Here is a 26,733-nt window from a genome sequence, read left to right on the forward strand (position 1 = left end):
AAGAGCCGGAAACAAGGCTTTTATTTGCAGTCAGTGCAGCGAGTCTTTAAAGTAGATCATTGACTGTAGTGTCATAAATCAGATGCACTGGTACACACACAGGTCACATCAAAGATTTTTAAAGTATCACTGAATGCAGGCTGCTGACAATCTACTGTCTGCCTCCCTTCCACTCAAACCCAGAGAGCTTGTCTGTTAGTAAAAGGTCAACACCCACACAGTGGTCTTGTGGTGCACTTAGTTTGTGGGTGCGCAGTGATCGAGGATATGCATGCTGTTGTGACAGTGAGTCTAATGAAAGGTGGTTTTTTTTTCTTTACATATCGTCCTGTTGCTGCTGCTTTTTTGGAGAGCCAGTCTCTGCGTGGGCGTTCACAAGCACAAAGCAAGAAGCAGACAGTGTTAGTGATAATGTTAAGGGGGAATTTGAAGGTTGGAATGTAAGTGCGTGTCTGAACATTATGCACTGAGATTAGGAAATGTTTGGATGACAGTATCTATACTCACTCTTCTTGTTAACTATCATGCAGGTGTCTGTGGACTGAGAGCTTTTTCATCATGGGGCCTTTTACAGACTTTTTGATAATTAAATGATAATAACAACATAATAATAGAGGAAGAAGATTTATATATACTTTGTTAATACATTATTTCACATCTGTGTTGAACATGCTTCTATGCATAGACTGGAATACACACACATGCACAAACAGGAGCATATGGACATGCACTGTGATGTACCTCCAAGCACTCATTGACTGACACATCCTTTTCCTCCCATCATTGTTTTTATTGATTTTCACAACAACTTTACATGTAAACATTCATACACATATCATCATCTCTATCTAAACTTTTGTTTGTTGTTGTGTGTATTGTTTGTATGTGTAGGATGTGTGTAGGACTGCTGTTGCAAACCAAATTGCCCCTTGGGGACAATAAAGATTTTCTAATCTAATCTAATCTATGTGCACAAATAAAGTACAGAACACACAAAACAAAATCTCCAATACAATAATAAAAGGACACAAAAAAAACTAAACACATCTTGCATCCAAACACAGGAGGATTCTCAAGTCTAAAAGGTAAATAAATAAATACTAAGAATAACAATAATACAAAAACTGAATAAATACATACATAAATAAATAAGTTACTACCAGTATTACAACAACTAATAATAATCATAATACAAAAATAAACAAAATGAAATACAAATACTACTACTACTAATAATAATAATAATACAAAATAAATGAATAAAACAATACTACTACTACTACTACTAATAGTAATAATGGTAATAATTATAATAATAATACATAAACAATAAGATAAATAAAATAAATATATGAAATACTATTACTACTAATAATTATGATAATAATAACACTAATAATACATAAATAAATAAATAAATAAATAAATAAATAAATAAATAAATAAATAAACATAATTAATACTTTTAATAATAATAATAATAATAATACATTTTATTTAGAAGTGCCTTTCAGAGCACTCAAGGTCGCTTTACAGACAGATAAAAAACACAATAAATAAAAGAACATGATAAGATAAATAAAAACAACAAGCAAAGTAACACCAAGTTAAAAATGAAGCAGTGGAAATTAATCAGGGAATGCAGTTTGGAACAGATGGGTTTTGAGTTTTGATTTGAAGAGGGGTAGTGAGTCAGAGTTTCGGATGTCCGGTGGGAGTGAGTTCCAGAGTTGGGGAGCAGAGCGACTGAAAGCTCTGCTCCCCATGGTGCTGAGACAGGCAGGGGGCACAGAGAGGTGGAGGGAGGAGGAAGACCTGAGGGAGCGAGAGGGGGTGACGATGTGGAGGAGATCAGAGAGATACGGGGGGGAGAGGTTGTGGACGGCCTTGAAAGTGTAGAGGAGGATTTTGAAATTGATTCTGAGTTTGACCGGTAGCCAGTGGAGCTGCTGGAGGATGGGGGTGATGTGGTGAAAGGAGGGGGTTCTAGTGATGATGCGGGCTGCAGAGTTTTGGACCAGTTGAAGTTTATGGAGGGATTTGTGAGGGACACCGAAGAGGAGTGAATTACAATAATCGATACGGGAGGTGACAAGACTGTGGACCAGGATAGCAGTGGTGTGAGGGGTGAGAGAGGGGCGGAGACGGTTGATGTTGCGGAGGTGGAAATATGCAGACCGGGTTATGCTATTGATGTGAGAGTTGAAAGAAAGCGAGCTGTCGAGGATGACACCCAGACTCTTTACCTGAGGGGAGGGGGACACTGTTGAACTGTCTATGGAGAGGGAGAAACTGTCGGCTTTTTAATACTACTACTTCTTCTCCTACTACTATTACTAACAATAATGATAATAATACTACAAAAATACATGAAACTCGTGGGCTGCATGCTACATAACAATCATCAAACTTATCCATCTGCATCTCCCTCCCTGACATGTGATTTCAAAATAAAAGCACCATTGCTTTTGAAATGAAACACATGTTGTGCATGTGAAATAAAACAGTTGAGTGTGCACCTCTGCAGGGCCCAGGAAGAGAACTGGCTCCTCTCCAGCTACTGGCCCAATTTCCACACTTGAAGTCTCTACAGACTGAGCTAAACCCCCCCCCCCCGATATATTCCACAGCATCATTTCATGATCATTTAGCAGCCTTTCTGATTGAGTTTTCACTCACAGGTTTGAGCCTCTGAATATTACACTGTATGAGATAAACAGTATCTGACGGGTTTAGGGGGCATTATTCTGGTCTATGTGTGGATGGGGAGTATAAGTGATTGAAGACGTGCATTATGGGACATTTTACAGCCCTTCTGATATATCCCTTGTCACTTCAGGTACGAGGCTGAGCACAAGATTGAGAAGTTTTGGATGATGGTGTTTGTTATAAACTCTGTTTTGCTGGTGTGAGTGAAGAAGTGCATCATGGGAAGTTTTACAGCCTGTCTTGGTGGGGGAGTTTGGACGTTGTGGTGTGAGATAGGAAATGTTTTGGATGACTGCCGGCATGTGTTAACAAGGGAGTGTGTGATTGATTTGTGGGACATTTTACAGCCTGTCTTATATATTTTACAGCTTTTAACACAAGTAATCTATCTGGGACACTCTGGATATTACGCTATAAAACTGGGATGTGTTTTGGACCACAGTATCTGAAAAACAAGTTTTGTTTGGCTTTTGTTTGAACTGCATTCTGGGATATTTACAGCCTGTCTGACATGTTTGAACACCAACTATCTACCTCCTGAGGAATCAGACTCTGTGAGATTGGGATGATAGTATCTGTACTGTGGGTTGTTCTTCTGGTGTGTACATGTGATAGAAGAACTGCATTATGGGACATTTTACAGCCTGTGTGATGTCATTCTGAAACAAATCATTTACCACAACAGATAGCCGACTCTACTGTTCAACCATTCATGATTTGACCGACATTATTTCCTGCTTCTACCAACAACAACAACAACAACAACAACAACAACAACAACAACAACAACAACAACTACAACTACTAATTAAAATAACAATAATAATAAAAATACAAAAACAGATAAATGCAATAATATAGTCACAGCTAGTACTACTAATACTACTACTTCTACTACTACTACTTATAATAATAAATAAATAAATAATAAATATAGTGAATACTAATACTAATAATAACAATAAATAAAAAAAGAAATAAACAAATATAATTAATGCTACTCATAGTACTACTACTAATTGTAAGAATAAATAAATAAATAAAATTACTACTACTACTTACCACTACAACTACTACTACTTACTACTACTAAGAAGAATACATGAAAAAGTAATAAATATAATAAATACTACCACTACTAAACCTAATACTACTATTACTACTACTTCTAATTATAATAGGAATAAATAAATAAATAAATATAGTCAATACTACTTCTTAAACTACACCTCCTGCTACTAAATAAATCAATAAATAAATAAATAAAATTACTACTACTACTTACTACTACTCAGAAGAATACATGAAAAAGTAATAAATAAATACTACCACTACTACACCTAATACTACTATTACTACTACTTCTAATTATAATAGGAATAAATAAATAAATAAATTAATTAATTAATTAATTAATTAATATAGTCAATACTACTTCTTAAACTACACCTCCTGCTACTAAATAAATAAATAAATAAATAAATAAATAAATAAATAAATAAATAAATAAAATTACTACTACTAATAATAACAATTCATGAAAAAATAATAAATAGAATAAATACTACCACTTCTAGACCTAATACTACTATTACTACTACTTCTATTTATAATAAGAATAAATAAATACATGAATATAGTCAGTAATACTTCTTTAACTACACCTACTACTAAATAAATCAATAAATACAATTACTACTACTACTACTACTAATAATAATAATAATTTTAATAATAATAATAATAATAGTAATAAGAAGAAGAATACCTTAAAAAAATAATATATATAATAAATACTACCACCTAATACTACACCTAATACTACTGCTACTACTACTATTCTTCAACCATTCCTAACTTGACAGACACAATTTCTTTCTTTTCCCACCAACAACAACAAAACTCCTGCTTTGTGTGTGACACACAAATTTTAAGTCGTCATTTGAATTGCAAAGCCGACTCGGCTCGGCCTCTCTGAACGCACTGCGTGATGTTTTGGCTGAAAACACTGAGACCCTGTGGGATGACACGCGTCATTCGCCATCACTGTAGCACTGCCCTCTCTTCACACCGACTGATGAGGGTTGGTGTTGTCTGATAACTCAAGACTCTTGTCAAAGAGAGAGAGAGAGAGAGGGGGGGTCTCAAGCTGCAGTTGCATGTGTGTAAATGAGGAGGTCATGGGAATTGCAGTTTAAAGGATATATTGAGAATCTGGATTAGTCCGCCTGTTGCAGAGCGAGTGATTGAAGGGGGTGGGGGTGGTAGCATGCAGCATCTTCTAAATTAAAGGTATCCGCTGCACTCACCACCTCTCAGCTCAGCTTGGCGTCTTGAACAGAGCTGTCACAGCGCCTGGTGCCTCCCTGCCTTCACTGCAGGATTGCTTTCTTCCAGTGGGACCAGATGTAACCTACATCTGTCAGGCTTCATTAGCCGTGTCAGTCTGGATTGCACTGTTCAATTTGGCTCCCCACAAATGTTTTGTTTTGTTAATCCTCCTATTTGGTTTGCAAATTTTTGCAATTATGCTTTTGCAATTTGAAGTTTCTGGCTCTGACCTTTCAGTGTTACTTTATACTGCAGCTGAACCGTCATTGAGAATTTAACTGAACTTGATAAGTCTTTAAGGGGGGGGGGGGGTCTCAAAATTAGGCTCATCTCCGCGGGGAAATTCTCCGTTTTACACTCCAGCAAACATCTATCATGTTTCTCAGCGCAGGTAAAGATTGGGCTTCATTTATTTGCTTCCAGTTTGATATCGATCAATATTTTAATTTCCTAACAGGATTGATCTTTCTTTCTCTCACCCTGCCTCCTCTTCCCTGCATTTAAGGTTATTAGACACAGTTTTCCTTTTTTAAGATGTGAGGAAGGAAAATTAATTTAAAGCCTTCAAGAAAGAGATTTCGTACCTTGAATACAAATTCATCCTGAACCGATCTATATAGGGAATAAGCTGCCCACAGCACCCAGTGGGATGTCTTCATCTACGCTGCTTTCATGTGAAAGTCATGTTAAATGGGTTTCCTTAAATACATAATGAATACTAATCCATATTTGATCTGCCTGCATGTTCTGAATAGATTCATATCCACATTTTGCTCGCTGTGGTGATGGTTTTTCTTCTTAATGTACGATCCCACTGAATGTGTTTGTGTGTTTTGATGTTTACTTGATTAAAACTAGGATGTGTGTGTTCACATGTCTTAGTAGAATGGCCTTCAGGAGACATGTGTTGCCCCTCCACCTAGTGGTAGAGAAGGGAACAGCACCGGCCTTAGGCTGCAGTCCTGCACACATCCCCTCTTCCTATACTCCCTTTAATGATGCTCATTATTAGCATTTAGCTTACTGTAATTCTTGCGCTTGGACCGAGACCGATCCAGATCCAGGACTTAGCTTTAAAGTCCTTATAGATGAACTCATGTCACGCTAGAATATTTGAGGCCAGATGTAATGCAGAGCTATATTTAAACGTCCCCCAGGGTGCCATTAAATCATGTAATTTCTTCGTCAGGCCTGGTTGACCTGGTTTTAATACCCACATCAGACGGCATTAAGGAAAAAAAGGGAAACATTGAACTACTCTGCAATCAACATTTACACTTTACATCCATCATGCATAAGTCAAAGTCACTGCATGTGGATGCTGGAGTGGAAAGAACTTGGTGTGCGTTGTGTTAACTTGCTGCCAGGAGGGAGAGCTGTGCAATGTGCATGCAGGGCTATGTATAGTTCTGCAAGGAGCTTAATGTATTTAGACCCCACAAGAGAAAATCATGGAAGGGCTGATGCATAAAAAGACTGCGTTGTTGTGTTTTTCTTTAAATGCAGAATGTTTTTATCCCTTAGCTTTTAAAAACAGGAACAGACTAAAACATCCCGTCGTATTTAAACCTTAGAGATGTTAAAATTCAATTAAGCTTAAGTTATTTAAGCAGATTAGGTTTGTGTTTTGGCGCATTGGCTATTATTGCAGTCCACCGCAATAATAGTCCCATATGACAGCAGAAACACAGGCCAGTAAGCTCCTGCAGCTGCAGTACTACTAACCTTGAGTGGGTGTTCACATCCACAGGGGATGCAAGATTCCCCCGTTCTCTTCAGAAGCGAGCGTGAGAGGAGGGGAGGGGGGGAGACAGACTCAGAGACAGATATTTTTAGAGAGAGTGGGAGAAAGTGAGATTGTGGCTTGAAAGGTTAAAATAAGAGGGAGCTGCAGAATGACAGAGGAGGAGAATGACAGCGTTGATGGGTGAGACTCGGAGGTAGCGAGAAATGAAGGTTCAGAAACAGAATGCATGATGCTGCAGACAACAGCAGAGGCTGTCTGACTCCTGCTGTTAATCTGTGTCTCTGTAGGTCAGGATGGCACTTTATTGTCTGCAGTGACCCTAATTAAGTCCTGCAGATACTGTGAATGAGTCACTGAAGGGCTGGACAAAATATCTCTTTAGGATGTCCCTTGTTTCTGTGCTGTGTCATCCCCTCCTCACTCTATAAACATCACTTTACTGCGCTCATCCTCAAAGCAGTTTTTAATAGCACGAGAGAATCTAAAATATTCATACACCACAGAAATAATATAGGTAGCCGAGTTTATTAGAAGTAAAATGAGCTTTGCAGAAGTGATATTAATGATGAATAGCTCATACATAAGTCAGACTGTGAACTCAAATGCTTAATATTCCCATCTGGGTAGAATTATGTCACTAAGCAGACAGCTAAACCTCTAAATCACCTCCTCTGAAGTCAAATTTGCTCAAATCTGCCGTCTTTTCTAATCTGACAACTGAAGAAACCATTTGTTCCAGACTCAGAGGAATCTATTGGCCTTATGGCATTGAATCTCTGCAAGGCTCCAGACTCCCACTGAGCCTGCCATCCCCCCAGTTGTAATTACTGTTTCCCATCCATCGAGATGGTCCCGACCAGGCCCGCTGAGACCGTGCACTAAATCTCCGTCATGTCGTCAGTCAGCCGCGCGGAGAGGTAGCCGGACAGCCAGGAGAAGGCAGGGCCTCCTGGAAGCGAGCTTCTCTCCAGGGTGGCTGATATATGAACCGACAGGGGCTGATTTTAACGGATGGTCTCTCCTCCCACACTGCGCTGTTCTGAAGTCATTGTCACACTGGGCAAATGTGTCTGTGAGGATAGATGGGAGTTTGCCGTGTTCAGGATAGGGTGGAGAATATGTTGTCTTGTGGATACATGGCTGATGAGGTGGTGCAGGCAGCCAGTTGGTTGCTGTAAAAGGAAATGTGTAGTGCTGCAAGGGGAAGGAATGAATTAGGATGTGTGTGTGTGGCAGAGTCAGAATCAGAAACAGCTCTTTTGGCCAGGTACGTGTATCAGCATGTACCAGCTCACCTCTTTTTACAAACCAAAACACACATAACTTAAAACATCAAATCCCCCTCAAGTGGGTCCAGTCCTCAGGCGGGTCCAGTCCTCAGGTGGGTCCAGTCCTCAGGTGGGTCCAGTCCACAGCATCACAAATTCCTTCGTGGGTTTGAAGCAGACACAAACGTTTATGGAAAGTTCAATGACTCTTGTGTTCGTTGCATTTCTCTCTCTACTCTGATGATCCGGAGCACAAAGCGCTGCAGGAAACTCATTGGCCAACAGAGCTGTCAGGCATTATGTCACATCCCTTCTTTTTAACATTGAATATTAAAAATTGTCAGATAGCCTACAGGTTTATGACTTACAAAAAAGAACACAGTAGTATGAGATTATCGCTGCTTTCAAATGAAACTCGTAAAGTTGTTAAGACAGTCATAAAATTGTAAAGCTTTTAAGTCGTAAAATTGTCATATCATAAAGTTGTAAAGTTGAAAGGTGTAAAGTTGTAAAGATAATGTGGTAAATTGCAAAGCCCTTAAGTCACAAAATTGGAAAATCGCAATGATGCAAAATCGTTAAGTTGCAAAGTTGTAAAATTGTAAAGTTTGAAGTTGTAAAGTCAAAAGTCGTAAAGTTGTAGAGACAGAGTCATAAAATTGTAAAGCTCATTAGTTGTAAAATTGTAAAATCATAAAGTTGAAAGTCGTAAGTTGTAAAGACATAAAGTCAAGATTGTAACGCCTTTTAGTCGCAAATTGTAAAATCATAAAGATGTAAAATTAAAAGGTATAAAGTTGGCAAGACATCTGGTAAATTGTAAAGCCCTTAAATCACAAAATTGTAAAATCGTAATGATGTAAAATCGTTAAGTTGAAAAGTTGTAAAATTGTAAAGTTTGAAGTTGTAAAATCAAAAGTTGTAAAATTGTAAAATCATAAAGATGTAAAGTTGTAGAGTTGAAAGGTGTAAAGTTCTTAAGATATAATCTTGTACATTGTAAAGCCCTTAAATCACAAAATTGTAAAATTGTAAAGATGTAAAGTTGAGTGTCATAAAGTTTTAAAGACATAATGTGGTAAAATTGTAAAACCCTTAAAATTGTAAATTGTAAAGATGTTCAGTGGTAAAGTTGTAAGGTTGTTAAGTCGAAAGTCGTAAAGTTGTAAAGACATTAAGTCATAAAATTGTAAAGCTTTTAAGTCGCAAAATTGTAAAATCCTGAAGATGTAAAGTTGTAAAGTTGTAAAGTTGTGTTATGATATGAAATAAAATAGATGAAATAAAAATGTCTTTAATATTTGAGGTAAACATGCATAGGACTTAAAATCTCACTATATAATACAGTATTTATGATCATGGATAACAAAGTTGCAGAATAGTGATAATGTAGGTTATTAAACAAGTTACCTTTTACATGAGATCTTAAAGTACCTGAGTCTGATGAGTAGACAGATTGTGTTTGAGTGTGAGGATATTTACATCATAAAATAAGTGAATATATAAAATTATTAGAGGTACACATGTTTGTGTTTATCTCACCTGTTTGCTTCTCCAGTCATGCAGAGCTTCAGTTTGAGGAGCTAGTTTAGTGTTTGTTGCAGCCCAGTGTTTTGTGAGTGCAGGAACTGAGCTTACGTAAGAGACACTTTTATTCATGGTTTGTTTGCAAGTGTTTTATGATATGTACAGCAACAGTATCGAGTTCTTGGTGGAATAATTCATAGACAATCTTGGGGAGAGTAAGAATAAAAGGAACAAAAGAGAACGGAGGGCTTAGAGCATCAACAGCATCCATGATCGATGAGTATGTAGATGCTTGTTTTTCCATTCGAACGCAGAGGGTTCAAAGCAGTTCACATGCAGAAGGCTGATTGACTGAGAGCTGCGTTACATTCAGTGGCATGCTTTTCATTTCATTGTTACGATAGCGCTGGTTGTGAGGGACATGAATAGACTGAGATGTAAAACGTTTCATTGAGCTTTGTTGCAGGCTGAGACGAGCTGATGATAAAAGGTGCTGATTGTCTCACTGCCTTTAGTTTGAAATATTGATTTGTTTTTATGTTGTTGTCCAAAAGTAAATTAAACACTTTTACTCAAATCGATGCAAGACTTTGAAAATGAGATGAAATAATCAGGTTCTCTCTCAGGAGCAGGTGGAGGAGCTGGCAGTTCATTTTGGAACACACCGATATATCCCTGTGTGTGTGTGTGTGTGTGTGTGCAAGAAATGTCGATTGAACCGTGGAAAACAAGTGACACTGTGTGAAAAATGGAGAGTATGAATCAATGATGGAGCATATACAGCTGAATTAATGATGTACAGCCATTCAGAATCATGTTTATCACAGTGTCCATCAGAGCGCCGCGACCAGTTGTGCTTTGAGCCGCTCTGCCGTGCAATCAAATTTGCATTAGTATGAAAAATGAAAGAGAAATAAAAAAGACCAAGAGAGGCAGATCGCTGAAGGGGCTTTTTCTTTTGATAGCCTGCTTAGTGGAGCACAGTTATTATGAGAGTATCAATCCACATTACAACACACACTGCTGTTCCACTCATTTACTGCACGGCTAGCAGTCCTCAAATGGGAATATCACAGTTACTGTGTTTAAACGTCACATCCACTGTTTGTTATTCCTCCAGCTTCTGCAGGAGATGAATGTTAATGAGCCTTAGAAGACATGCACTGCTCCGACTCCTTGTCTCTGTGCTGCATGTTGTATATACAGTATGCTTTTCTAAAAATGGGTGCAAATGGAAGAGCGAGTGCATACTTGACGTGCAGCTTTTAAAGGTAGAGAGAAAGTGTTGACGGTTGGATATAAACAGAAGCAGCAGGTAGAGCTTGGCAGGCCTAAATTAAGGCTGATAGCTTCCTTCAGAAGCTGCAGATGTTTTTATTCTTCTGGTTTAAAACAGGCGTGACGATAAAAAGATTCATGTTTCGGAGGACTCTGCTCTACCTTGTACGCTCATAAAGTCGTACAGTTGTAAAGGCATGAAGTTGTACAGTCGTAATTACGTAAAGTTATGGTTGTAAAGTTGTAGAGTTATAAAGTCCTAAAGTTGTAAAGACGGAAGATGTAAAGTCGTACAATGGTAAAGATGTACAGTTAAGTCATACAGTTATTAAGTCGTAAAGTTGCTAAGTCGATCAGTTGTAAAGTTGTAAAGACGTAAAAGTAATAAAGTCTTACAGTTATAAAGTCATACAGTTGTAAAGTCATAAAGTTGTAAAGTTGTACAGTTGTAAAGTCGTAAAGATGAAAGTTGTAAAGTTGTAGAGACAAAGTTGTATGGTGGTACAGTTGTGAAGTTGTAAAGACGGAAGATGTAAAGTCGTACAGTTGTATAGTCGTAAAGATGTTAGTTGTAAAGTTGTACAGTTATCAATTTGTAAAGTTGTACAGTTGTACAGTTGTAAAGTCATAAAGTTGTAAAGTTGTAAAGTTGTACAGTTGTAAAGTCGTAAAGATGAAAGTTGTAAAGATGAAAGTTGTAAAGTTGTAGAGACGTAAAGTTGTATGGTGGTACAGTTGTAAAGTTGTAAAGACGGAAGATGTAAAGTCGTACAGTTGGAAAGTCGTAAAGACGTTAGTTGTAAAGTTGTACAGTTATCAATTTGTATAGTTGTAAAGTTGTATAGTTAAGTTATAAAGTCATACAGTTGGAAAGTCATAATGTTGTAAAGTTGTACAGTTGTAAAGTCATAAAGTTATTCAGTTATAAAGTCATACAGTTGTACAGTGGTGAAGTTGTTAAGTTGTACAGTTGAAGTCATAAAGATGTACATTTATAAAGTTGTATTGTTGTAAAGTTGTAAAGACGTAAAGTTATAAAGTCGTACAGTTGCAGTAGTTAAATTGTAAAGATGAACAACTGTAAATTCCTAAAGACGTAAAGTTGTAAAGACGTAAAGTTGTAAAGTCGTACATTTGTTAAATATGGAGAGCTAGCAGTCCTCAAATGGGAATATCACAGTTACTGTGTTTAAACGTCACGTCCACTGTTTGTTATTCCTCCAGCTTCTGCAGGAGATGAATGTTAATGAGCCTTAGAAGACATGCACTGCTCCGACTCCTTGTCTCTGTGCTGCATGTTGTATATACAGTATGCTTTTCTAAAAATGGGTGCAAATGGAAGAGCGAGTGCAAACTTGACGTGCAGCTTTTAAAGGTAGAGGGAAAGTGTTGACGGTTGGATATAAACAGAAGCAGCAGGTAGAGCTTGGCAGGCCTAAATTAAGGCTGATAGCTTCCTTCAAAAGCTGCAGATGTTTTCATTCTTCTGGTTTAAAACAGGCTTCTGAGGACTCTGCCCCGACGCAGACTCTCCTTACAGTTGGCTTCACTCTCGGTTCTCTCACTTTGGACGAGCTCCGGAGCCGAGCGGGTCGATAGAGGAAACTCCCTGAGCAAAGAAGGAAGTTAATGGTTCACTTTCACCCTATGAAAGAGGGATCAATAAAACAAATGGATGCATTTAACACAGTATTTCTAAACTGTCCTGGAAAAAAAGCGCAGCACAGATTGAGCCTGCTGCAATTAATTCACTGCATATTTCCACCAATTGAATTTAAAAATGTCTCTGCACAGCGTTCATCTCTCTCCAATCTTTACAGTCCTTCATGTCACATCTACAGGAGGACACGTTCACACCATGAGGCGATGTTTTTAAAGTCCTGCCTCTGATTTGGTGCTAAAAGCTGAAGTGCTAAAACCTCACATTTTATCGACTGACGCTCTGATTGGAGCTCAGACCTGAGGACATGTGCTCCTGCAGGCTTCTTCATGCACATTTAGGGGCCAATCACCACATGACTTAAAGGTCTAGGATGCTTAGATTTATTTGAAGGCTCTAAAGGTGCTTGAAAACTCATCAAACTTTGCACATGCATCAAAACATCGAGAATTTAGCTTGTTTATGAGTCACATGTGGATGATATGGTTGGAATTGCTAGAACGCTATGTTTGCAGAAAATTTACATCCCTACTTTACACACCTAAAGATGTCGCATCTGAAGGTGCATTGGTGTGTTTGTAGCCTGATACTTCCTTCATATCATGCCACCAACATGAAGGTTTCAAGCTTAGAGAGCAGGAAACCATCAAATTAGGAGCAGCTGAATTAATTTAGCATAAACATTGTAAACAACCTCATGATTCAGACCTTCCCAGCTGTGGAGAGCGCTGCTTTGACTTTGGCATGTGTTGGGTTTTACACCCTCTTGATTTCAGAGCACTGGGTGTCAACCTGCCTGTTGTAAAAGTGAGAGGTTACACGGAGAATGATGGCGGCTGGCTGTGACACTGGTGGCGACAGGCCCGTGTGCAGGCTGTGGGGGAAGGAACAGAGTGGGGGGTTGTGTGCGGTCATAGGGAGGATAAAAAGAGAGGTGAGTGACTGATGGGCATGTGTCAGCCAGCCCTCCTCCTATGGTATATGTTGAGGGGAAACGAGGGTGGCTCGCTAATTGGGGCGAGATGTAAAAGTCCCTGTCACTCATCATCATCTTCACTAATATGTTTGGAGGCAAAAGCCAGCTGAAGCCGAAGCTGAGTGATTAGTCACCAGTGGAGGGCAGCTGAACGGAGGATGCATTTCCACCCTAAACATCTTTTTTTTGGACGCCTCTCTTGTACTGATGAGATCGGTATCATACTGCGCTGCTAAACACCGAGCCTCATGCTTTAATTATTGAACATCTGTACATTTAATTTGCAAGGCAATTTCACAGAGCGACCCAGTGAGACCGAGCCTTGTACTGAGGTGTTTCTTTTCTCGTTAGCACAACCTGTCCAACAGAATATTACTCCCATAATGACAGCAGTGCCATAGATTGTCGTGCAACCTTCCAGCTTCTGTATTGCATATGGATATTTCTCTGACCTTGATTTGCCCCCCCCCCCCCCCCCCCGTCTTTCAGATGCTTTTGTGCGATGTCCTCGGGGAAATAACGGCAGAGAGACGGCGGGATGCAGCCTCTGGAATCGGGTGTGAAATTAACAGGAGGCACGTTATTCCAGGGTGCTGCTTAACCAGTGTGAAAAACAGATAGTGACAGCGATAACAAAGACGGTAATGAAAAAGTAAGTGCTTCTGCTAATGTTGTGTTTGTTTACAATGTGATCCAGCAGCGCAATAAGACTGCATCTGTTTCATTGGACGTGTAGAAAGAACGTTAGGAGTTTAATGACGCACAAGAGCCGTAAATTACACGCTGAGTCTAAAATTACAAAAATAATTCATAAAAATAACTCAAACCTTTTAAAGGTGATAAATTCTGCTATTTTTCATCAACATATATTCATCTAAGAGGTCCCCAAAACATGTCTTTAAAGTTTATTGCTCATAAAAACACTTTGAAATCAGATTTTGGTCTGCCTGTAAACCCCTCTTTTTCAGCCCTGCTCAGAACAGGCTGTTTTCTGTATCTGTGCCTTTAAATGAGAATGAGCTCTCTGAACACGCCCCCTCAGGAAGTGGGTGTGGCCTCGACCGTCCAGCACGTTGATCTAATGTTTACATGTTGGCTGAATATACACGGCTGCTCACAGACCCGCGTTACTTCAACCCTCTGAATCTGATCCAGAATCTGATCCTGACGGAGAGGCGCCTGCAGCAGGACCTTTCTGAACCATTGGTCACAGATTTAGTGTTTCTTGTTGTTTTGTTTGTCAGTATGCCGCAGCGACGAACATGTAGCTATGTGGCTATGCTAACTAGCACTAGCACTTTTCCATGAAAACTAAAAATCATCCACTAGATCTTCAAACCTGCAGACGTGGGGAGTCAAAGCGACCTTTGTGTTTATTAAGACAGCCTACAACTAGCATGCCTCCCTCCTAAGCTCCTTGTTAGCACACACGTGTGCAGGGAATGAAAAACAGAGGAGGGGTTGAGTTGTATTTTACACAGTCTATGGGCTGAACAAGCTCCGAGCTCTGACTTCCTGTTACAGACCGGATGGCGTTGTGACGTATGAAAAACACTGAAAACTGAAACGGCTGGTTTCAGCACACATTTACAGAAAGGTGGAGAAATCAGAACAGGGGCAGAATGGACTCTTTTACTTTTCAGGGGGTTTGTAGACAGGGACACATATTTCAGGTAGAGAACCATTAAAAAGTTGATTTTGCATGATATGTCACCTTTTAAGTAAAAACAAGGGAGAGGGATTGAGAGCATCTAAGAAGAGAAGTGAGAGTGTTAGAATTAACACCACATGTTTGCAGCACAAAGCACTGTTTCATTCATATTAATACAAGCTGCAAGGCTAAGTTTCAACAGGTATAATTAAACTAATTCAGCATATAATTAGGTTAATATGCAACCAAAAAACCCAAAGACTTTTAAATAGCTCTTTAATACTGGTAGTTGGCAGTGTCTCCTCTCAGTAATTCCAGCTCTTGAATCTAACGATCCAAACAAAGCCGACCGGTATTAGAGTGTCATTTGAGCGGCTTTTAAAACCTGCTAATGTCTCATTTCCATAACCATCTAACTGGGAAAACAACAGCAATTATGGGGCCGGTATTAGCATGAAGTGACACCCCTGAGCCGCAGTCATGCAGCAGGTGGGTAATTGGCCCTGAGCTGTACAGCGGCTGCTCTGTGGGACTGTCCTTGTCTGGTGATGGGGACACGAGGCGCTCTGCAGGGTGGACTTATCAGCTCGCTGCCCTCTGAGCCAGCTGCAGCGTTTCATAATTAACCAACCGAGACGAGAGGGGTCAGAGAGAGACGTCGCAGCTCTGCACTGTAACTAGCTCTGCTGTACTGTAAATCTGTCCCTCCTCTCTCGTCTGTCTCTCCCCGTCACATGTACAGTATGCAGATTATTTGCATGGCCGACAGTGTGTTAGTGGGAGACAGAGTTTTATTAGTGAGAATGAAACTGGACTCCAGAGGCCGCTCTGGTGTTAATTGAGGTGTAATGTGATTTGTTTTTCTGGCCCTTCAAGCAGCCCTTCCCACTCCATTGAGTCCGATCCCCTGTGATTATCTTCTAATGGCCTGTGTGCTTTAAACAACCTGCAGCAGCCGATGATAAAATGATAAGGTTAATTCTGCAAAGACACTATGCAAAGTGAATAACCGTTTAAACAGTCTGTCTTTAAAATCACTGCAGTGCACTTAAGAGAGATGTCCTTAAACAAAGACTGTCGCTGATGCAAAGCCGGGGAATAAAGAGCTAGAAAGGACCGAGTGTTTACTCAGGATCCCTCTGAGGTTATTAATGCACTCATATCTGTTCATACTGAGGTTCATGGGAAAGACAACAAGACAGTGAAGCTTATAGTATTAGACATCTAAAACTACTTTCATAGATTAAGTGATATTTTTATTATTATTATTATTATTATTATTATTATTATTATTATTATTATTATTATTTTAAGTAGTTTAACTGGTATTTTTGTTACTGTTATTATAATAGTTATTATCACAGGTATATCATTATCACTATTATTACTTTAACTTTTTGTTATTATTATTATAATTATAATTAACATTATTACTATTATTACTAGTATTATTATTTAATAATCTTTTGTAGCCGTATATTTTACCTTAACTTTACAAAAAAATAATGGTTTGTGTTGAAAACCCTTTACGTACAGTGTTTTTATGATAAGCATTATAATTGCCCAATTTTGTGAATTTATTCTGTTACAAAACAATTCTTACCCTAACCCTAGGGTAAGAATTGTGATTAGGATTAGGGTTAGGATTAGGGTTAGGATAAGGGTTAGGGTTAGGGTTAGGATAAGGGTTAGGGTTAGGATTAGGGTTAGGGTTAGGATTAAGGTTAGGATAAGGGTTAGGATTAGGATTAGGGTTAGGATTAGGGTTAGGGTTAGGATTAGGGTTAGGGTTAGGATTAGGATTAGGGTTAGGGTTAGGATTAGGGTTAGGGTTAGGATTAGGATTAGGGTTAGGGTTAGGGTTAAGGTTAGGGTGAGGATTAGGGTTAGGATTAGGGTTAGGGTTAGGATTAGGGTTAGGGTTAGGATTGGGGTTAGGGTTAGGGTTAGGATTAGGGTTAGGGTTAGGATTAGGGTTAGGGTTAGGGTTGTGATTAGGGTTAGGGTTAGGATTAGGGTTAGGGTTAGGATTAGGGTTAGGGTTAGGGTTGTGATTAGGATTAGGGTTAGGGTTAGGATTAGGGTTAGGGTTAGGGTTAGGGTTAAGGTTAGGGTTGTGATTAGGGTTAGGGTTAGGGTTGTGATTAGGATTAGGGTTAGGATTAGGGTTGTGATTAGGGTTAGGGTTAGGATTAGGGTTAAGGTTAGGGTTGTGATTAGGGTTAGGGTTAGGGTTAGGGTTGTGATTAGGATTAGGGTTAGGGTTAGAGTTAAGGTTAGGGTTGTGATTAGGGTTAGGGTTAGGGTTAGGGTTGTGATTAGGATTAGGGTTAGGATTAGGGTTGTGATTAGGATTAGGGTTAGGATTAGGGTTGTGATTAGGGTTAGGGTTAGGGTTGTGATTAGGGTTAGGGTTAAGGTTAGGGTTGTGATTAGGATTAGGGTTAGGATTAGGGTTGTGATTAGGGTTAGGGTTAGGGTGTGATTAGGGTTAGGGTTAGGATTAGGGTTAGGGTTAGGGTTAGGGTTAGGATTAGGGTTAGGATTAGGGTTAGGGTTAGGGTTAGGGTTAAGGTTAGGGTTGTGATTAGGGTTAGGGTTAGGGTTGTGATTAGGATTAGGGTTAGGGTTAGGGTTAGGGTTAGGATTAGGGTTAGGGTTGTGATTAGGATTAGGGTTAGGATTAGGGTTGTGATTAGGGTTAGGGTTAGGTTTAGGGTTAGGGTTAGGATTAGGGTTAGGGTTAGGGTTAGGATTAGGGTAAGGGTTAAAACCAGAACTAAACTTAAGCAAACAGAACCAGAACCAAACTCAAAGCAAACAGAACCAGAACCGAACCACAACCGAACCAGAACCGAACCAGAACCGAACCAGAACCGACCCAGAACCGACCCATAATCGAACCAGAACCGAACCAGAACCGACCCAGAACCGACCCAGAATCGAACCAGAACCGAACCAGAACCGAACCAGAACCGACCCAGAACCGAACCAGAACCGAACCAGAACCGAACCAGAACCGAACTCAAGCAAACATAAACAGAACCGACCCAGAATCGAACCAGAATCGAACCAGAACTGACCCAGAACCGAACCAGAACCGAACCAGAACCGAACCAGAACCGACCCAGAATCGAACCAGAACCGAACCAGAACTGTACTAGAACCGAACCTGAATCTAACCAGAATCTAACCAGAACCGAACCAGAACCGAACTCAAGCAAACAGAACCAGAACCAAACTCAAGCAAACAGAACCAGAACCAACTTAAGCAAACAGAACCTGAACCAAACTGGAGCAAACATTATTAATGTCCTCAGCTTGGATGGTCTGATCCGGTTTCTCCTCTCAGTGAGTATTTGCCCGGTCTTTGAGAAGAACCCTAACCCTAACCCTCTCAGAAGGAACAGATGAAGCCACGATACACAGCCTCCCCTCCATCACCTGTATCCTATATCCTCACATGTGATTGGCCGCATGGCCACCATGCTGACCAATCAAAACAAAGTTCTGCTGTGAGCAGAGCTGGGACTGAGCACTGAGAGAGCTAAGCAGGGAAAGGAACAAACTGGGAGCCGGCTCTTCTGATTCACTATAAAGCATCGACTCTCAGAGCCGCAGCTTTTGATCATGACATCACTAATGTGTTTAATCTGTGTTACAATTATGAGGGGGTCCTTGGACAATCTTCTCACCTGTAAGGGGACCCTGATCTATTCAACTCTTAAGGGTTATATTAAAGTAAAACTATCTAAAGCGCCCCATAAAAGCAGGTCTGATGTCACATTAATGTGGACCACTGTTGTTAGTGTAAGCTGCACAAAATAAGAGGGTTAGTAGCAGAAGCAGCATTACACACATACACACACACACACACACACACACACACACACACACACACACACACACACACACACACAGTTTTCCTTGTCGGTCACACACTGTAAAAGTCCTCTTTAAGTTCATTAACGCCTGCAGCCATCATTCACCATCCACAGAGCATAATCATGCACTTCAGCAATGTGACTGGAGGAGTCTGCTATCATCAGAAGTGCTTCCTCCCACTGTAATGTGCCTGCCTGCAGAATTAAATTGGAAAGAGTCAACATGCATGTCACTTTTCAAACGCAATGACACGCTCCCTGGTAGTACTCCTCAGACCTTCTAACTGTGATCTTTTAATTGAGAAATACTTTTTAACCAAATCATGTGTGCCAGCTGTTGAGCCCGGGGCAGGAGGGAGACACACTCCATAATTACTGGTTGTGCCTTTAATGTGGGAGACACTGAAGTATACAAATGCATATGGATTGCTGCAAAACAAAGAAGCATCAATCAATGCTCACAACCATACAGGTGTTTTCAATGTTTTCATAACCTGATTAGTGAGGTAGGTAGGGGGCCTATGGTAGTTTTGATAGTTGTAGGGTATGGACGAACCCACTACCTGTGAACACTTGCGCCACCTCCCTGCACTAGTCACCTGTCTTAAGTCAAAGACTCTTTTTCAAACAAACTGGCAAACCACAACGTTTATTTCAATCAATATGAATTTCCAAACAGAGCTGGTCTAGACCGGACTCTATGTTCTATTACTAACAAAGACCCAACATCAAGACAGGATCAGATCCAGTCCCATCTTACAGACAGGACTCAGTCTGATCTCATCTTAATCCACCATGAGCAGAGCACTTTGCAGCATTTAGCAAGTTACAGTGGCAAGGACAAACTTCCTTTAACAGGCAGAAACCTCCAGCAGGACCAGACTCATGTTAGACACACATCTGCTGAGACCGTGTTGGAGAGAGGGATAGAGGGAGATGAAGAGAGAGAGAGAGAGATGATAGTGGTGAGACGGATAGTAGTAGTTGTAGCAGCTGGAGTCTGGCACGTCCACAGCAGCAGAGATCCAGAGGAAACTACGAGACAAGGGAGCTCAGGGACTCCAGAAAGGTCTATGGTTAGTAACTTTAATGGGACAGGAAGAGTTAAAGTAAGAGACAGGCAGAGAGAGGGAGAGAGAGGGAAAGACAGGATCCCAGTGTGTCAGTCTAAGCCTATAGCAGCATAACTAAGAGCTGGTCCAAGCCTGATCCAGCTCTAACTATAAGCTTTATCAAAAAGGAAGGTTTGAAGCCTACTCTTAAAAGTAGAGAGGGTGTCTGCCTCCCGGACCCTGACTGGTAGATGATTCCAAAGGAGAGGGGCCTGATAACTGAAAGCTCTACCTCCCATACTAGGCAGAAACCTCCAGCAGGACCAGACTCATGTTAGACACACATCTGCTGAGACCGTGTTGGAGAGAGGGATAGAGGGAGATGAAGAGAGAGAGAGATGATAGTGGGGAGACGGATAGTAGTAGTTGTAGCAGCTGGAGACTGGCACGTCCACAGCAGCAGAGATCCAGAGGAACCTACGAGACAAGGGAGCTCAGGGACTCCAGAAAGGTCTATGGTTAGGAACTTTAATGGGACAGGAAGAGTTAAAGTAAGAGACAGGCAGAGAGAGGAGAGAGGGAAAGACAGGATCCCAGTGTGTCAGTCTAAGCCTATAGCAGCATAACTAAGACCTGGTCCAAGCCTGATCCAGCTCTAACTATAAGCTTTATCAAAAAGGAAAGTTTGAAGCCTACTCTTAAAAGTAGAGAGGGTGTCTGCCTCCCGGACCCTGACTGGTAGATGATTCCAAAGGAGAGGGGCCTGATAACTAAAGGCTCTACCTCCCATACTAGGCAGAAACCTCCAGCAGGACCAGACTCATGTTAGACACACATCTGCTGAGACCGTGTTGGAGAGAGGGATAGAGGGAGATGAAGAGAGAGAGAGATGATAGTGGGGAGATGGATAGTAGTAGTTGTAGCAGCTGGAGTCTGGCACGTCCACAGCAGCAGAGATCCAGAGGAACCTACGAGACAAGGGAGCTCCAGAAAGGGACTCCAGAAAGGTCTACTTACACAGTAGTATACCACAGTTTCCTTCAAATACACGATTACAACCTTGTTAGGGAATCTTTTAGGTAATCCAATGCTCCAAAATGACGGTACTGAAAAAGAGTTACAAAATCAAGCTTCAAATATAAGTAGAATTTAAAATACAGAATGCAAAAAGCTGACCTGTAAAATTTGGTCCGTCATTTTTGAGTGTGGTATATTTAGACGGATAGATCTCACATCCTTCTTTCTATGTTAAGACTAAAACAGTCAGTTGTGTTTTGGGTGAACTGCCCCTTTAGAGGTACAATCACCAACCTCATTATTAGAAGACACAGGTGTTGGATTAAAGTGAGTGGCTTATATTCCACTGTGTGGCTTTATTGTACTTAAATAACACATATAGGAACCCGAACATGCAACAATGGGATTTTCTTTTTTCTATTACAGAGGGAGCGGGCCACCAGGTGCAGGTCTGTGGGGAATGTATTTATTTATTACAGGGAGGCGTGCTGATGCGAGCCAGCTATAGCCGACTAAACCGATCACTCTTGAGTGACCTTTCTGCATTGGTGCCACTGCACTGCAGTTCATGAATGTTTAATGGAAGGGCTGGCTGTTTTGGGCCTGCCAAGCTGGGTTTGCTGCCTGACAGAAACATACTAACTCAAAGGCAGGGTGGAGGTTAAAAACAGTGGGTGCTACAAACAAAGGACACCAGGCACAGCCGCTGACATGTAAACACCCCTCAGACCCACAGAAAGCAGGTGAGCATCAGATGAGGGAGGCAGGCAATTATGCAGAGAGGCTCACAGTTCTACTCTCTCTCTCTTTCTTTGTCTCCCTCACTCTCACAGCTTGATCCAACATTTTATCTCTATACACCGAATATCAGAACGTGTAATCTCTTTTATATCCGAACTGTGGTCTCCTTCAGCTCTTAAGGTGGCTTCAGACCACAAGCAAAGAAAATATTCAGCTTAAGTTTTCTCTCAAGTTTGATTTAGGTTTGGCTGAAACAAAGGGAAGGGAAGATAGCTGCTCTGGATACATTGGCAGAATACAGGCTGTTCATTTTATCCTGCAGGAGATTTCACACCGCTGGCATTCAGTTCAGACTCTACAGCTATATCCAGTGAGTCCCAGTTTCACTGTAAATAGTCACACTGAGGCAGTACGATGGCTTTTTATAATGCTGTGAAACCAAAAACAAAGGGATTTTTCTGGGATTTGTAAGTTACTTTCGGGCATTTCTACCTTTATTAGATAGGACAGCTGAAGAGAAAAAGGATATGTTGGGAACAGAGAGTGGGGGATGACGTGCAGCAAAGGGTCGTGGCCAGGAGTCGAACCAGCGACTGCTGTGGCGAGGACTTTATCTTCCTTATATTTGGCGCATGCTTAAATCTCTAGGCCAACTGGCGCCTCTGATGTTATCTCTAATGGAGTCCCCGGTGGCCGGGAAGACATGCTGATTTTGGGACTCACTTGATCTGTTCCAGTGAGTCTCAGTTTCACTGTAAACATGAAGTCACACAGGCGCACTACCATGGCCTTTAAAGGTGCTAAGATCCCCAAAAGAAAGTGATTTTCTTGGGATTTGTAAGTTACTTTTTGGGCATTTTTACCTTTATAAGACATTTAGACCTTTATGTAAACATCAGGTCAACCAGCAGCAGCACTATGGCTTTTTATTGTGCAAAAAGATGTTTTTGTGCATCTTTGCCTTTTATTGGATGGGCTAACTGAAGAGGGACAGGAAGTGTGAGGAACAGACAGTAGGGGAAGATGTGCAGCAAAGGTTTTGGGGCCAGTATTGAACCAGCAACTGCTGTGACAAGGACTTAAGATTCGATATATGGGGTGCATGCTTAAACTGCTACATCAACTAGCACCTCTACAATTTTTGGAATAGAGCCCCTGATGGTAGGGAAGAAAACTAATTTTGTGACTCGACCCATCTGTTCCAGTGAGTCTCAGTTTCACTGTAAACATCAAGTCACACAAAGGCAGTACAATGGCTTTTTATTGTTCAAAAATAAGATGTATTTGTGCATCTTTTTATTTTATTAGATAGGACTACTGAAGAGGGACAGGAAGTATTGGGGAAGACGTGCAGCAAAGGTTCGTGGCCAGGAGTCGAATTAGCGACCACTGTGGCGAAGACTTAAGCTTCTGTATATAGGGTGCATGCTTAGGCCAACCAGCGCCTCCAACGTCAGGAGCACCTGATGTCAGGGAAGAAATGCTGATTTTGTGGCTCACTTTATCTGTTCCAGTGAGTCTCAGTTTCACTGTAAACATCAAGTCACGCTAAGGTTGTACTCTGGCCTATGAAGTTAGGATGTGCATGTTCGGTCGACTAAACGATGAAACAATCTTGTACCATATTGAGATTTAGCAGAAATTTGATCCAAGACATGGAGATAAAGTTGTATGTAGGCTGTGTAACCAGCACAGGCATGTTAGTGTTAACCTGCAGGGAGGACTGTCGTGGTGAAATGTTGTCAACACAATCCCTCCTTTACTGACGAGCCAGCAACTTGCGTTCCCTGACGTCTGTCTCACCACAAAGAAAACTCAAAATAACCCTAAATGGAAATATAGCAGAATGCAGTTTGCAGAAAGAAGTAATAACATTAAAAGAGGATGGGGAAGATAATTGGGTTTGAGAGTGAAGTGAGATTATACCTGACATAGTGAGGAAATATGTGGAGGAGAGGTGGGCGGCAGGCTCACAGTAATGCAGATGAGCGCTACCTAATTTATAAAAAAAGCACATCACATCCCTGAAACAAAACCTCCCCTGGTTTGTTGATGCCATATTTGACTGTAAAGGCACAAACAACATCAAATCAAATCAAAGCCTTTTTCTCTCTGTTTGCAAGATAAACACAATCAGCCTCTCATATCTGTCTGACAGCATTCAGCTCTCCCAGCTTTATGGAGGAGACAGCACAAAGGGAATACTAGTCAAGTGTGTCATGAAGTGTGAGTATGTGCAAGGGGAAACTTTGACTCCAGTGAAGTCTTTCTTCCAAAGTTGCATGACGAGATAAAGCCTTCAGCTCTGAGCTGAAATCTGAGGGAGAGAAAAAGCAGATGAGTCAGCCGCACCAACAAAATGGACGACATGAGGATGTGAATGCAGAAGAAGAATCTTCTTTAGGACTCCTACAGTTTATATTTACCAGTTGAAAATGAAACAGCACGTGTTGATTCTGCAGACGTGTGCTTCCTGTAGATAAAGGGATGTTTTGCAGATATTAAATGATATGTACCGCAGCCAATAGCACTGATGTGCATTATATAATCTCAAAGGATACACTGCTTAACAGTACAACTTCAGATACCATCAGCAGTTACACAAGCACACGAGGCACATTTTAGTGCGCTTGTTAAATATGAAGAAACTGCGCGGGTGAAGTGTAGGATTTAAAACGTCAAGAAAACATGGAGAGAGGCAGGAAATCAAAACGCAAGCAACGATGGGATGCTAGCTGAGCGGCAGTAGCTCAGTCCATAGGGACTTGGCTTGGGAACCAGAGGGTCGCTGGTTTAAGTCCCAGTATGGACAAAGTTTGGCAAGTGGACTGGTGGCTGGAGAGGTGCTGGTTCACTTGCCTGGGCACTGCACTTGAGCAAGGCACTGAACCCCAAACTGTTCAGGGTGCGCTGGTTGATGGCAGCATCCTGACTCTGACATCTCTCCCTAAGTGCATGTCCACTGCATGTTTGTGCATAAATTGTATGTATATATCAAACTATGTGTGAAGCTTGATCAAAAAATAACACGAGTGAAAACATTTAATTTCCCCCATGGGGATTAATAAAGAACGTTTAAAAGATAACTGGCTATCTGACTCGTTGGTGCTAAGATCGGACAATCACCTTCAGCTGAACATTTCAGAAACAAAAGAACTCGTCATCAACTCCTCCAATACTCACACCCCGCCCACAACCCCACCCACATCAACAATCAAGCAATCCAGATAGTGGACCATTTCAAATATCTCAGACTCTCCCTGGACAATAAACTTAACTTTGAACTTTGACCAATGACATCCACAAACGCTGCCAACAAAGACTCTCTGTTAATGTACAGAAGCTTCATCCAGCCCATTCTCCTCTACTGTTCCCCCTGCTACTACAACATGCTGACTGTCTCCAACAAAAACAAACTCACACACACCACAAACACTGCCTCCAAACTCATCCGCCTCACAACCAACCTGTCTGACCTCAACAACAGAGCCATCACACGCAGAGCACGCACCATAACACTGGACCCCCAACACTGGACCCCCAACACTAGACCCCCAACACCCCCTCTACTCATTCTTCACTCTGCTTCCATCCGGTCCCAGATATAGATCTCCGTACTGTAGACAAGCCCGGTTTGACAGGAGCTTTGTCCCGTCTGCCATAGCACTCCTTAACAAAATGCTCCATTAATGTGTCCTATGTGTTCATACGTGTCCGGTGTGTATATATGTGGGATGATGGGGATCATAGTTGTGTGGCTGGGTGGATGTATATGTACTGTATGTATTCTTGTACAGACCGTGACAACAAATCTCCTTACTAAGGACAAATAAAGATCTATCTATCTATCTATCTATCTATCTATCTATCTATCTGTCTGTCTGTCTGTCTGTCTGTCTGTCTGTCTGTCTGTCTGTCTGTCTGTCTGTCTGTCTGTCTGTCTGTCTGTCTGTCTGTCTGTCTGTCTGTCTGTCTGTCTGTCTGTCTGTCTATCTATCTATCTATCTATCTATCTATCTATCTATCTATCTATCTATCTATCTATCTATCTATCTATCTATCTATCTATCTATCTATCTATCTATCTATCTATCTATCTATCTATCTATCTATCTATCTATCTATCTATCTATCTATCTATCTATCTATCTATCTATCTATCCATCCATCCATCCATCTATCTATCCATCTATCTATCTATCCATCTATCTAATGTGTAAGCTTGCAGAAGTTAAAATAACTTAAAGATTAAAAACTCCAACAACACTTATATTATAAAGAACAACTGTATTCTTAGACCAACACGTTTCTGCTTGTTGTCTTCATCAGGTTCATAGTAAAACATACAACATTTAAATAGGATAGGTTTACAAGAGAACAAAACGTATGAAATACCCAATCATATGCATCCACATCCATGTCAGCCAATAGGGTTACTACAAAGTGGGGATGGACGTAAGGACATGTGGCCTCAGGCCAATTATTGCCCCAAGTTGAGTGTCCAATGAGAGACCTGGATGATGTGGAGTCCATAAATGGTGCTTCACTTGTGCAGAGGAGGGATTCTTGATTCAATCAATCAATCAGACTTTATTTGTAAAGCACTTTTCGTACAACAAAATAAGTGCTGAACATAAAAATAACAACAATAGTAAAAAAAAATAAAGTGAACATACAACAAGATGAACTGAGGAAACAGTATAAGGATATGTTAATGAGGAAACACTGGAGCTACACTTGGATGCATGTGTAATTCAATTTAAACCTCCCTTTTAATTCATATATGTGACATTCAGTCATTTAATATATGTTTTTATGTGATGTGTTTACTTCCTTTGGCAATAACACGCCTGTTATAAACCGGTTTGGGTTGGATGTGTTTTAAACAGGTC

General features: G+C 40.7%; 1 long non-coding RNA gene across 9 annotated transcripts in view; it reads left to right on the forward strand.

Annotated features, from left to right (window-relative positions):
• The window catches only part of LOC117811349, a 113,682-nt gene that overhangs the window by 5,386 nt on the left and 81,563 nt on the right, over positions 1-26,733 (forward strand). For 7 of the 9 annotated variants that reach the window (XR_004630981.1, XR_004630982.1, XR_004630984.1 and 4 more), the window contains exon 4: positions 13,986-14,148. The exons of 1 other annotated variant lie outside the window; for it this stretch is intronic. This is a non-coding gene — a long non-coding RNA (uncharacterized LOC117811349). The remainder of the gene's footprint in view (positions 1-13,985; positions 14,149-26,733) is intronic. One more of the 9 variants, XR_004630985.1, reaches the window with a different exon arrangement.

The sequence above is a fragment of the Notolabrus celidotus genome, chromosome 4 (genome assembly GCF_009762535.1).
Source record: "Notolabrus celidotus isolate fNotCel1 chromosome 4, fNotCel1.pri, whole genome shotgun sequence".
In the NCBI taxonomy this organism is placed as follows: Eukaryota; Metazoa; Chordata; class Actinopteri; order Labriformes; family Labridae; genus Notolabrus; species Notolabrus celidotus.